At 49.4% G+C, this 13,155-nt stretch overlaps 1 protein-coding gene across 1 annotated transcript in view; it reads right to left on the reverse strand.

Annotated features, from left to right (window-relative positions):
- The window catches only part of PTPRE (protein tyrosine phosphatase receptor type E), a 166,101-nt gene that overhangs the window by 99,029 nt on the left and 53,917 nt on the right, over positions 1-13,155 (reverse strand). The gene's annotated exons all lie outside the window — the stretch shown is intronic.

A 13,155-nucleotide genomic window follows, 5' to 3' on the forward strand; every position in this document is an offset into this window, starting at 1 on the left:
CATGATCTTGCTCTTGTGGGAGTGGCCAGTAAGGCAGCCTCACACCAGGGCTGTGAGCCTTCATCACCCCGTGGCTGGAGACCGTGCACCGTCGTTATCACGCTTCTGCCCTGCTGCACGGTGGAATCATGTTTTGATGTCGCTATTTTTAACAGCTAATGCAGTTCATGGCGTTTTCCACCAAATAGACTACTTATCTCAGCCATGGTCAGGCTACAGATATGTTAAACCAAAGACTATCCTCTACAGCACACAAGTATAACAAGTGGTTGCACTAATTACAAAGTTGACCTGGGAAGCAGGTTTGAAGCCACAGAAGGAGACTAACTAGTTCTTCTGATACTGAGGAATCTTGAAATCTACTTGGGCAAATTTACAGCTAACCTTGTTCTTCACAGTGGAAGACTGAATGCTTCCCCCCTAATATCGGGACAAAGGCAAGGACGCCCACTCTCACCACTCATACTTGTCCTGGAAGTCCTAGTCAATGTGATTAAGGCAAGAAAACAATATAAAGAAATTGGAAAGAAAAAAATAGGACTTTTTCTTTATGCTCAGATGACAAGATTCTGGACATAGAAAGTTCCACAAATCTACAAAAAAGCAATGGAGGACAAATCTGTTGAGTAGCATATAAAGTCACAGAGTTCCCAGAGTACAAAGGAGCCCAGCATCACCCAAAGCAAGCGGGGGGAGGGTAAGGGGAGCACTAAGTGTTGGGCGACAGGGGATCACTGGGGGTATGGGAACCACTTTTTCATAGAAATAACTTATTACAAGAGTCCACTCCTTCCAACCCCCCCCCCCAAGAGCTTGGGAAGATGCTGGAAAGAGTGACCTGTGGTGTTTGCCTGGGGCCAAGCATGGGGACAAGCCAGGAGTGCAAGGTACCCTTAATATTTCAGGAGGATTCATAGAAATGCTCAAAACTCCCTTCCAACGCAATGCTGAGTCATTTTAATGTAAAACAAAACCCAGCGATAGGTAGAAGCAGGGCTGCAGCCTTGAGTCAAACCCGACTAAAAACCACAAGGCAAAAAAACCAGTTAACGGGTGGTTAAATAAATGAGTAAAAGCACCGTGGACTAAATCCCAAATGAGCCCGATTAATAATTTTGAATTAAACTTTGAAGTGATTTTTAAAGCAAAGCAAAAATACATGAAACAGTGGGCTCTACAAACAGATCACAGATTATATTGGCTCGGGGCTCACACATGTTCGCATGAAACCACAGCCATCAGCTTCTCTAAAGTGCAGAATTAGAGCAAAAATCAAGCAACCAGAATATCCTCTGAAGTCAGCCTTTATCACACGAACACTTCCCTTAGCCCGAGGCCCTCCTGCAGATGGCTACTGTAATATTGAGCAAATAGCTAAAATGGTGAAATAAGCGCATTAAAAAGCGGGGGTGGGGGAAGCTGGTCCCCATGGACAGACCCACGTCCCTCTGGAGGGGCGTGTCACTGAGGAGCTTGCACGGGGCAGTGCCACAGCTGGAAAGGCTCCTGGTCTTACTACAACAGCACCGTCCCCTAAAAAAGGAAACGAGAGAAGCTACTGATTCATTGGGCCAGTCGAGTGCGTTGGTGGCTCCTGCGGCATCTCACCCACAGCCCACAGCCAATCCTAGGAGGCAAGATGAGACCCATTTTAAGGCTGAGAAGACTGAGGCTCGGTGAGCTCCCTGACCTGTGTCACACAGAGCAAGGAAGCAGGGCAGCAGGGATGCTGAGACCAGCCTGCAGTGCGGTTTCCTCTGGTTTGCTTGTTCCTTCTTTTCTTGTCTCCATCCCCCCAGCGAAGCTGTAATGCCTCCAGGGACCGTCTTCCTTTTCTTTACATTCCTAGTGTGTGGGACACTGCCTGCCAGGAGGAGGGCCCACAAAAGACCTTCTGTTCAGGGCGACATGCATACTGCAGAATTTCGTAAAGTCCCTTCTAACCCTAGAAGGAGCTCCACTGTGGTCTATGGGCCAGAAAGATCTAGAAAGGCCCAGGCTGGCCACATACTTCCTGTGGGGAGAAACAACCCTATGGGAGCGGCTGGGTTCACAGAAGCCCTGGGCCTCCTGACCACGGAAGTGTGGAGGTCTGGCCCTGGGGCCTACAGGGGCAGCCGCTCTGCTTCCAGGGAGCAAAGGCAGGAGGATGCCCAGCTAGACCCTGGGAAAGAGGCCAAGCGAGGCCACAGAGCAGGGGAAATCCAGCCTGGGGGCGGGGAGGGCAGGCACTCCCGCAGGAAGTGGCCTGGCGGCGGGGATGGTCCTGATCGCTCACAAGATATGGAAAGACCCAGCGACATTATTGTGCATCCAGCCCTTGCTAAGCAGAGGATAAAACTGCACCATTTAGAATCAATCCCTCGGAACTGCTCTATTCAAGGAAAAAATTAAAATTATTCTGACTTGTCAAGCTCTGAGATGGACAGAACTTGGTAATCTTTCCAAGCTCAGACAAAAGTAAATTGCCTTTTGTACACACCCTGGGCCTGAAGCATTGTAAACATTCAAGTGGGTGGATTGTATGCTGCCGAGGGTGTATCTACAAGCTTCTCTTTTAAATGGGCAGCAGCATTTTAAAACTTTTGGGATGCTCATCTGCGTTTTACTTTTTTATATATATATAAATTTATTTATTTATTTTTGCCTGCGTTGGGTCTTCGTTGCTGCGCGCGGGCTTTCTCTAGTTGTGGCGAGCGGGTCGTTGTGGTGTGCGGGCTTCTCATTGCGGTGACTTCTCTTGTTGTGGAGCACAGGCTCTAGGCGCACGGGCTTCCACAGTTGTGGCTCGTGGGCTCAGTAGTTGTGGCGCACGGGCTTAGTTGCTCTGCGACATGTGTGATCCTCCCGGACCAGGGCTTGAACCCGTGTCCCCTGCACTGGCAGGCAGATTCTTAACCACTGTGCCACCAGGGAAGTCCCTGCATTTTACTTTTAAATGTTTATATACGTATTTCTATATGTACAGGGCACCTAAAATGTGAACTTTTAACGATGGGTTAAAATCTTAAAACGCAAGGCCATACAAATAAAAATCTAACACACGCAATTAGACACTATGGACCCTAGACTTGAAGTAATCTTCCTGGGATAATCAGACCCCAGAGTGAGGCTCCTCCATCGCGGCGGCACTCTCCTGGGCTCCCGTGTTCCCCAAGACCGGCTTCTCTTGATCCATTGGTCCGAGCCCTTGGAAAAGCAGGAGTGTCATTCACTCTCAGTCATGGTGACACTCAAGCACAACGACTAGGACGATTGGGGGTCCAATGAGCAGGAAAATCACTACACGTGGGAAAGCAACTGAAACCCCATCACGTCCACCAAAGGCAGCGGGAATGGATGAAACCATCGCTGCTTCAGCATTGTGTCCAAGCAGGACCACGTTCACCCTGCTTCCTGCTGCTGATTCAAAGGATAGGGAGAATGCAAAACGCCTCTGAATCATCCCTGCAGGCCCTCACTGATCTCACGCTCTGCCAAGTCTCACAGTTTCCTTGTTTACCTTCCAGGCATCAGCAAAGCTGTTAATTTCTGTATTTTCTAATGCATGAAAGAAAGGCTGGAAGGGAACCTCTCTGAATAACGAGCAGTTTGGGAGAATCTTTTGCCCATCCTGGAAAAGGGGGAGGGTCCTTAAAACGATGTTGCCAAGGCTGAAAAGAAGTCCACTTTCCCAGGCACCCATTCTGTGAATCTATGATGAACAAGCTGGGCTTCTAAATATTTGGCAACTTTTAAAATTTATTCATGGGCAGCTGCTCAGAAGATCCACGTGCATCGCTGCCTGCTTCTCGAGAGTGTTTTCTGAAGCACAATCCCCAGCCCCCAAAGTGCACATAAGGGCACCTCTCTACCCCACAGTTGGGGGTCCCCTCTTTGGACTAGGAAACTATGCAAATTGGCACGCCAGGGACTCCATTTTTGCAAGTACCAACGACTGCTCGTTTCCGCTCTTCCATGTCTGTCTGTGCCATGATCACTGCCATGGAATTTAGGAACACAGGACAAGGATTCCCTGTGTTCCCTTCTGAAGCCCCAGAGGGGAGGGTGGTTTGTCCTGGCTCCCATCTCACGGGCCATCTGTGCAGGTTGCAGGTGTGGGTCAAGCACATGCCCCGCCCCCTGCCCGGTGCCAGGGCTCCCTGGGCTCGTCCTCCTGCCCCCAGCTTGGGCGTTATTAATTCACATGCCCACCTCTCTCATTCGGCACAAACGCTTCTTAGATAGCGGCAGTTAGTCACTGTCACCTTTCAAAAAGTGTTTTCGCCATGAGTAGCTTCTTCGTGGGGGCTCCAGTGCTTGAGGGCAGGGATGGTGTGAACATCTCTGGAGAAAGTATCAACCCTGAAGACAGGTATCCTGCCGGGTGCTCACTTAGCCAGACATCCTGCTAAGTGCTCACTGAATCCTCTCAATACTCTGATGAAGAGTCTGGTTTAGACCCACTTTGCAGATGGGAAGACTGAGGCCCAGAGATAAAGTAACTTGCCATAAGGATCCCTCTCCAGGGCCTGGGCACAGGCTTCCTTGCCTCCTGGAGTTCTTGGGAAACAGAACCAGCTGCACTAAGTACTTAAAAGGCACAAGGGCTCTTTGCCTGGGCTGTGGGGTTTTCTGGGCTGTGGGGTCTGTGCATGTCCCTAGGTGGGCCTATTGCTGTGAGGCCCACCCGGGGATCTGAGCAGGGCCTGGTACCCACAGCACACTCAGCTCAGCCTCTGCTGAGGGAGGTTATCAGGCCCAGAGGGCAAGAGGAAGGCAGGTCTATGAGATCCACAGCTCACCCTTCCGGCCCCTCCCCTCCCCCCTCTAACTCATCACATAGCCAGGCTCAGTGGCAGGTTTACTGTCCTCTCGTGTGCAGATGTCCTCCTGTGTGCACGTGTCCACCTGCTACTTTAGTGATGTTCTTTCTCTCTCATTGTGCAGAGCTGGGCTCAGAGCCCTGCAGGAGATTCTGAGCATTGAGAAGCAGGTGAGGAGATTCAGAGGATGGGAAACAGGAGTCCTGAAATGCACCTGTTCCCACATGTAAGGCATGTGCTCTCCCACCCCACCCAGCCCACCTCGAGGAACCCAAAAGGACTAAAGCGGGCCTAGTCCCACCGAGATGCAGCCCCTGGGCCCTTGACTCCCCCTGGATGCTCACTCCCGCCCACATGTAAAATCCAGTCCCAATACCAGGGGTCCAGCTTCCCCCTCTGCTTTGTTATCTTTGTCTTGGAAACTGCCCAGGGCCCTTAAGTCTCCTAATGTTGGGGTAGGGGTGCAGATTTCACACTTTCCCTCAAAAGCTTCCAAGAGGGGTGCAGCCACTATGGAGAACAGTGTGGAGGGTCCTTAAAAAACTAAAACTAAAAAAAACAAAAAACAAAAAAAACTAAAAATAGAGCTACCATGTGATCCAGCAATCCCACTACTGGGCATATATCTGGAGAAAACTCTCATTTGAAAAGGTACATGCACCCCAATGTTCGCTGCAGCACTATTTACAATAGCCAAGACATGGAAGCAACCTGAATGTCCATCTACAGAGGAATGGATAAAGAAGATGTGATACATATATACGATGAAATATTACTCAGCCATAAAAAAGAACCAAAAAATGCCATTTGCAGCAACATGGATGGACCTAGAGATTATCATACTAAGTGAAGTAAGTCAGAGAAAAACAAATATCATATGATATTACTTATATGTGGAATCTAAAAAAAATGATACAAATGAACTTATTTACAAAACAGAAATAGAGTCACAGATGTAGAAAACAAACTTATGGTTACCAGCCGGGAAAATGGAGAGATAAATTGGGAAATTGAAATTGACATATACACACTACTAGATATAAAATAAATAACTAGTAAGGACCTACTATATAGCACAGGGAACTCTACTCAATACTCCGTAAAGACCTATATGGGAAAGGAATCTAAAAAAGAGTGGACATATGTACATGTATAACTGATTCACTTTGCTCTACAGAAGAAACTAACACAACATTGTAAATCAACTAGACTCCAATTAAAAACGAAAACAAACTTCCAAGAGGGAAAAAAGTGGCTATTGTTGGAAACATACAAGTACTGGCAATCCTGCCTCACAAACGATGGTTCTATCTCTTCTGCAGTAGTGGACAAACGGACATTTCTCATCGACAGAGGAAAGCCAGGAGCCCTTCGGCTTGTCAGCAGGTGATGTTTCTTCAATCGTGCCACCTCCTTGGAGGTCCGCCCCTTCCTTATGGGTCACGTGTGAGCCAGCTCCCCCTTCACCCCTGTTTTTAGTTACACGCCTGTGACCAAGCCTGCTTCACTTTGCACACTCTTCTTATGAAGCAGGGTCCCACCCTAAACCCTGGCCCCAGCCCTCTTGCTTCCTGGGTGCTGGCTCTTGTACCCCCATCCCATCCCACTGGACCGTAGCAAACTGAGTCACGCTCAGCCAGGTCCCAAGACAACACTGGCACATTCTTTCTCCTGCGCCCGTGGACCTCAGGGTCCTGGTCTGTAGGATGGGCACCCAGCCTCCTCAGGTTGGGTCACAACTTTCTACTAAAAACACAAAATGTCAGCATCACTTTCCAGTTTACAGAGCAATAAGATCAATAGATTAATTTGATCGCTTTACTTTTTCTCCACGACCAATCACTCATCTGCTGGTCAGTTCTACCTGGAATAAAAGGACTGAAATACAAATTAACCCTTAATGGCCCACCCCTCATTGGTTGAGTTGCTCCTGGGGTCCCCAGAAATTCTGGCTGGGCCACATGCAGGCCAGATATCCTCTGTGACCAGAGATGTCCCTCGGGCAGAGAGAGACACGAAGCAGCGCCTTTCCAACAGGACTGTCTGCAGGGGACTTCTGGGTGGCCTGGGGGCTCTGAGCACAGCTGTTTGCTCCACCCTCAGAGCTGCTCTAAAGCAACAATGCAGATTTGGGGAAGAAAGGCGACTTTGGAAAGTCCAAGTATGAGAGCAGTACCTTCAGCGCGTCACTCACAAAATGCTCCCTGAATCCCTGTTACGGACCAAAGTTCTCCAGGTATGCACAGCGCTGTCCCACACACTGTAGAAAAACCCACAGACAGAATTTACAGCAGGTGTGGTTCTTCCTAAGGACCAGAGAGCAGGAGGAAAACGGGAGAGCTCATCCACCAGAGGCCAGGACACCTCACCCTAGTTTCCTAACACATTCAACTCACAGCCTTCCTTTTATACCTGAAAATACTCAAGACTCCCTCCAAGCATTTAGGATCAGCAGAGGACGGGGCCTGAGACAGAGAAGAGAACTGTAGCCATGGGCTACAACCTTTAAAAGGCTCTTAAAGGGGACTGAACGACAGGTGCTGGAACACCATGGTCTCCTTGTTAAATGAGACTTTATCTTTCAAAACGCATACCACGACCCTCATACACTGCTGGTGGGATTGTAAAGTAATAGAGCCACTTTGGAGAACAGTATGAGAAAGGTTAAGCACAGAGTTACCACAGGACCCAGCCATTCCACTCCTAAGTAGAAACCCATATCCACACACAAACTTGCATTATTTATAACAGCCAAAAAGTGGAACCAACCCAAATGTCTATCAACAAATGAATAAATAAATAAAATACGGTTTATCCATACAATGGACTATTACTTGGTAAGAAAAAGGAATGAACTTCTGATGCACTCTGTAACATGGCTGAACCTGGAAAACATTGTGCTAAGTAGAAGAAGCCAATCACGAAAGGCCAGATTCCATTTGTATGAAATGTTCAGAGAAGGCAAATGTATAGAGTCAAAAAGTAGAGTAGTGGTTGCCTAAGGCTGGGGGGAGGGGTAGAGGGAAGGAAGAGTGATTAAGGATACAGGGTTTCTTTTGGGGGTGGTGCACATGTTCTAAAATTGATTGTGGTAATGGATACACAACTTGAAAAACATACTAAAAAACATTACATTGTACCCTTTTAAAAGGTGAATTGTGTGGTATGTGATGAATATCTCAATCAAGCTGTTATTAAAAAACAAACCAAAAAAAAAATCCCCACATTAACCATTAGTATAAAAATCAGAAACCACAGTCGGTTTCTCAGCCTGTTTTTAGTAGACTCACATGCTTGGAGATGTGATTTATATACAGGGCCATGATTTTTCCTAGTAAAACTAGAGAGAAATATCCCACATGCTGAGAACAGTGCTGGCCCAAGGGAGGCATCCACAGACCTTGCATGAATTTCATGAGCTCTGAAGGAGTACCAAAAATCCTGTGATTCTAAACTTTCTGCTGCCCAAAAATGTCTGAGGACCGTTCTTACCTTCCAGGTGATTCTCTAAAATCGAGTTACCCTCCAGGTTGGCGCTAGGAGCCAGGCGTGTATAACGTGGAACCAGTAGAGTACGAAGGGGTCCCAGTGACCACCCCTGAACACATCTCAATGTCTCCAACCAGGTGAGGCAGGGGAGAAGGTGGGCTCAACAGTCGGCTGAGGATGGGAGTGAGACCTGACCAGAGAACAGCCTACTCTGCATGCCCTGTGCCTCCCTGCTCGCCTGTGCCAGAGCCTTGATCACACTTTACCTGACATCCTACTCCTCTGCAGGATGGGGCTACAGAGGGGCATTCCTTGAGAGCAAGGCCTGTTTCACTCCTCCCACTGGGGTCAGACTGTGAAAGGTACTCAGGACGGGCTTGGCTGGTGATCATCCTTACACTCTGCTGTAAACAGCAGCAAGCTGCAGAGGCCAAGGGCAAAGCCACGTTCCCCAAGGCAGTGCAAGGGATGAGCCACGGCATTAAGTAATTATTCAGGAGGATCATTATTCCCATGGACCCAGAATGAAAGGAAACTTATAATGTGTTTAGTTTTAAAATATCAATTGTTGCTGTTAATTAAAATGCCAGTTACCAACAATCATATACAAATGGCAAAGGGACAAGTAAAATGTGCCACTTTGCTAGTATTAAGAGATGCAATATTATTATTACATAATTATAACTATTGTTACTGAATAAAGACAACAGCATTTCTGCTCATCAGATTGGCATTGATGAGAAAAGTCAGGTATGTTGGTAAACAACCCCCTGGATTGCTCAACAGAGCCTGGAAGTTCCCGGGGAAGAGTCTCAGGATGTGGACAGGCCACAAGTGAGCAGCATGTGGTACCCAGACACCCTCCAACTTGGGGGTCCCCTTCCTACTTCTAACGCCAAGCTCCCCTTTCAGCAGCCCCTCTGAAAGCCACAGCATGCTTCTCGCAACATTGTCCAGGGCGGAACTTTCCAGAGGCTCCTCACCCACAGAAACTGTTTTACTGTCCTCCAGACACATCAAGGTCTTCCCCACATCATCACTTTCCTCATGTTGCTCCCCGAGCCAGAAAGCTCCCCACCCCCCGCCAGGTGCCACTCAAGTCCCGCCCTCTTGTCCAAACCACCAGGCTACCCTGGTCTTATCCCTCCTGCTGCTCCAGGAGCACAAAGCTGTCCTCTGCTGCACCCTCTGTGTCATCTTTTTCCAGCCCCATCTTCATAACAACAGGATATAGAGGATGGTGGATTGAGATCAGGCCACCTTTGCCACCGACTCGGCTGCCCTATGATGTGGGCAGGCACAATCCACATTTTGCAGATGACAAAAGCAAGGTGCAGACACTCACCCCCATATCCACAATCTGTGGCTAGCTTGCTGCTTTCTGAACAGAAATCCTATTATCTCTAACTTGAACTTCTTTATTATATACACAGTTCTGTGCACTTACCAGAAACTCAGAAAATACTAGTTGGAAGAATGAGTAAGTGCTTTAAATCAGATGTTACTGTTCATTGAGTGTCTACTGTTCACTGAGCGTCTACTTATGTGCTAGTGTCATGCCGAGTGCTGAGAATTTAGAGATTAAAAAAGTACGTGGATGGAAGCTCCGGGTCTTTACTCTAACGGAGTCCAATGACAGGTTTATCAACAAATCACTGAAAGGCAGGGGTGAGTGTTCTGATCACGGTAGCCCAGGGGCTGTGAGAGATGGGAGCAGCAGCCCCTAACCCGTGTTGGCCAAAGTCAGGGCATCTTTCTCAAGAATAAGATCCCCAAGCAGATGACAAAAAGGCTAGGAAGCTGGGGAGCTCATGGAACATTCTAAAAATGGCAAATGATTTGAATCCTGGCTTTGACCTTGGAACAAGTCACTTAACCTTTTTGAGCCTTCATTTCCTCCCCTGCAAAATAAGGATAAGAATCCCTACTGTGCTGGGTTAACAAATGAGGTGAACCCACATACAGGATCCAGCACTGAACTCTGTAGATACCCAGCGAGTCACTAATACGGATCTGGAATGTGAGATGGGCAGGGCCTGGGAAGCTGCAAAGGCATTTGGATTTGGGTTGTAGCCATGAGGGGGCTGCAGAAGTCTGGCAGCCTGGACATCCCTTTCTGCTCTCTGCAAGGAAGGTCACTGTGCTGGCTGTGGAGAGGTCAAAGGCTGGGGTGAGCTGAGCGTGGCCAGTGGATCCCCGAGAGTCCAGGTGAGGGACGGGGAGGTGCTCCTGAGGGCACTGGCAGTAGGGATGGAGCTGGGGGGAGGCGGCTATTTACAGATCAAGCGGGGAAGAGCCCACCAGCCTTGGGGAATGGATGTGAAGAGGAAAGAAAGGGAAGGAAGAAATCAAGGTAACCTTGGACCTGAGCTGGGCACCCAGGTAGAAGGTTTGCCACTCCTGGAGGTGGGGTCCTAGCCTGAGTTGCCAGGAAGTGATGTGTATGGGAATCCCTCACAGACACCCAGAGGACGTCACTGAGAGACTAAGAACATATATAAGCATCATAAGAAGAGGAGAAAACCTTTTTGAAAATGGCACAGTTCTTTTTCAGGAACATGGCCTCCAGAGCAGAGCAGTTTGTTAGTAATAACGAACTTGGAGATAAAGTCTTCCAAGAAAGACTTTGAAAACCAGTAAGCCAGATAACTAAGAGAGCTACTAATCAACACGTTATTTTGCCCAGAACCCCTCAAACATTTTATGATTTTTTTCCCCACCTTAACTGGCTGATCTGAACCATCTAGAAAACTAATTCATTATTAAGAATCCGTGGAAAATGCTCAGAGAAGAGGCTAGTTTTAAAACAAGGGGAAAGAGAACATCTTGAGCATTAAATGTGTGGTCCTAAAGGGGAAAAACTAAATGTCGCCATTTGACAGAGAGCTCATGATGGAAGGTGAGCTTTCGGGGAGCTCATACATCACTGAGCTGTTAACAGAAACGTCTCCAGGCTTGATATGCGTTGTTGCTGAGGACAGGCGCCCGTTTTCCCCCTGCCCCGCCACAGGAAAAGTCCTGTGAACTTGTAAGGAATCCCTCCCTCCTCCACACGTAAGAAAACTGCAGTATTCATCTGAAAACAAAAACGGCATTATAACACAAATATGCAGCGCTCCATTCGGGAACAATATACTGCAACAGAAGTGTCGTGTTTGACGGCATTCTCTCTTGTCTACCTAGAAAGGTCAGCCCTCCTCTTCCACTGGCAGGCAGGGTACCCATCATTCTCAGAGAAAATGATTTTCTTCCTTTACCACTCAAGGAGTCATCTGAAAATGAATGGACTTGAGCTGCTTCCACAAACAATCTGCACAGTCCCAGGCACTGGGGTAAACGTGGAGATGCCAGAGGCTGGAAGTGGAGCAGGGACCCCAGGGCCCTCCCCGGCCTCACGTGGGGCCGGTGGTCTGCCCTGTGACCCAAGTCTGAGGGAGGGAGGGAGGGAGAAGCAGCGCGTCTGCCCCCCAAGCCAGGCCCACCACTGCTGCCATGGAAGGCGGGTGACCTTCCTACTTAGGTGACCTTGGGCAGGTCCCACATCCTCTCTGTACTTCAACGGCCTCTACACATGAGGTCACAGACAGCTTCAGAGGAAGAGCCAAGCACACGGCGTTGCGTGAATGAGCTTGTGAACTGTAAAGGTGAGAGGGGAAGGTCCAAGGTAAGGGGCGGCTCAGGACAGAGAGGCCACTGCTTGGCCCCTGGGGGTGGCAGTGGGCTGGGGCCACGTGCACAGGGGTCAGAGGGGCACTGATGACCTGTCAGGCTCAAGGCTGGACACCCCCAGTACAGGGACCTCTCTAATCCACACGACGACCTGGAAGCCAGTTGCACGTGGTCAGAAAGAGGTCAGGCCTGAAGCAATATCCAGCTGGATATGTGCTCCCCGCCCCTGGGCAATAATACCCCCAACGTTTGGGAATCCTGATGCTTTGATGCCCGGGCCAGGAATCACTTCCTGGGAGACAAGCTGCGTACGAAGAGCAGTGCCCAGGGCCATGGCCGAGGAAGCAGTCGTGACCCAGCCGACCAGAGGAAGGACACTCCAGAGATGCCTCCTCAGGTACAACCCCCTCGTTTCCTTAAACGGCCGCCTTTTATGTGATGTGTTGCAGCCAAGGGCACCAAAGAACCACCTTCCCACCTAACCCCAAACTCAGATCAATGGTTCATGAGCAAATTCAAAGAAAGTTCAGCTCATTTAAAACAGAGCTGGGTCTCTGAAAAGGTAAAAGCTCTGGAAGTTGAATTCGGGAAAACTGCCCAGAGCTCAAGAGCAGGCCTGAACTTGGCAGGACCTAAGGGCATCGAACAGACCCTGTCTCAGCCCGCTGGCCACCCCAGCAGGTATCCCTGCCTGGCCCGAGCGAGCCGCCTGCCCTCCTGGCCCGTATCTTTGGCCAGCGGAGAGCTGGGAGTCTCACTCCAGAGCAGCCAAGTTTCTAACAAACCCCCTTCCACTTTAACTAAACTGGAAACCACGGGATCTTGGGAGCCCCTCCCAGAACCACCTCGTGAGGGAGAAGCACCCAGGGCAGGGCTGGATGGGACCCACCTTACCCATTTGGTCATTCTATCTGAGAACTGAAATCACCCTGACCGTGAGGACAGCAAGGCCGGGCTGCCATGCACGGGCTCGTGTACCCCGTGGCCGCGCTGCGTGTCAAGCCCTGGGCAGGCACCTCCTCCCCGAAGCCTCCCCTTAGAGCCAAGGGCCAAGGACGACCCTCCCCATGACCGAGGAGGGAACAGAAGCTCTGAGACATGGTGACATCCCTCACTGAGGACAAACCTCCCCCTCCCCCCAAGCCTGTTACTCTAAGAGCCCTGTTCCCAGCAGTTCCCTGATCCTTCACCC

This window comes from Balaenoptera musculus, chromosome 16, assembly GCF_009873245.2.
Source record: "Balaenoptera musculus isolate JJ_BM4_2016_0621 chromosome 16, mBalMus1.pri.v3, whole genome shotgun sequence".
Classification (NCBI taxonomy): domain Eukaryota; kingdom Metazoa; phylum Chordata; class Mammalia; order Artiodactyla; family Balaenopteridae; genus Balaenoptera; species Balaenoptera musculus.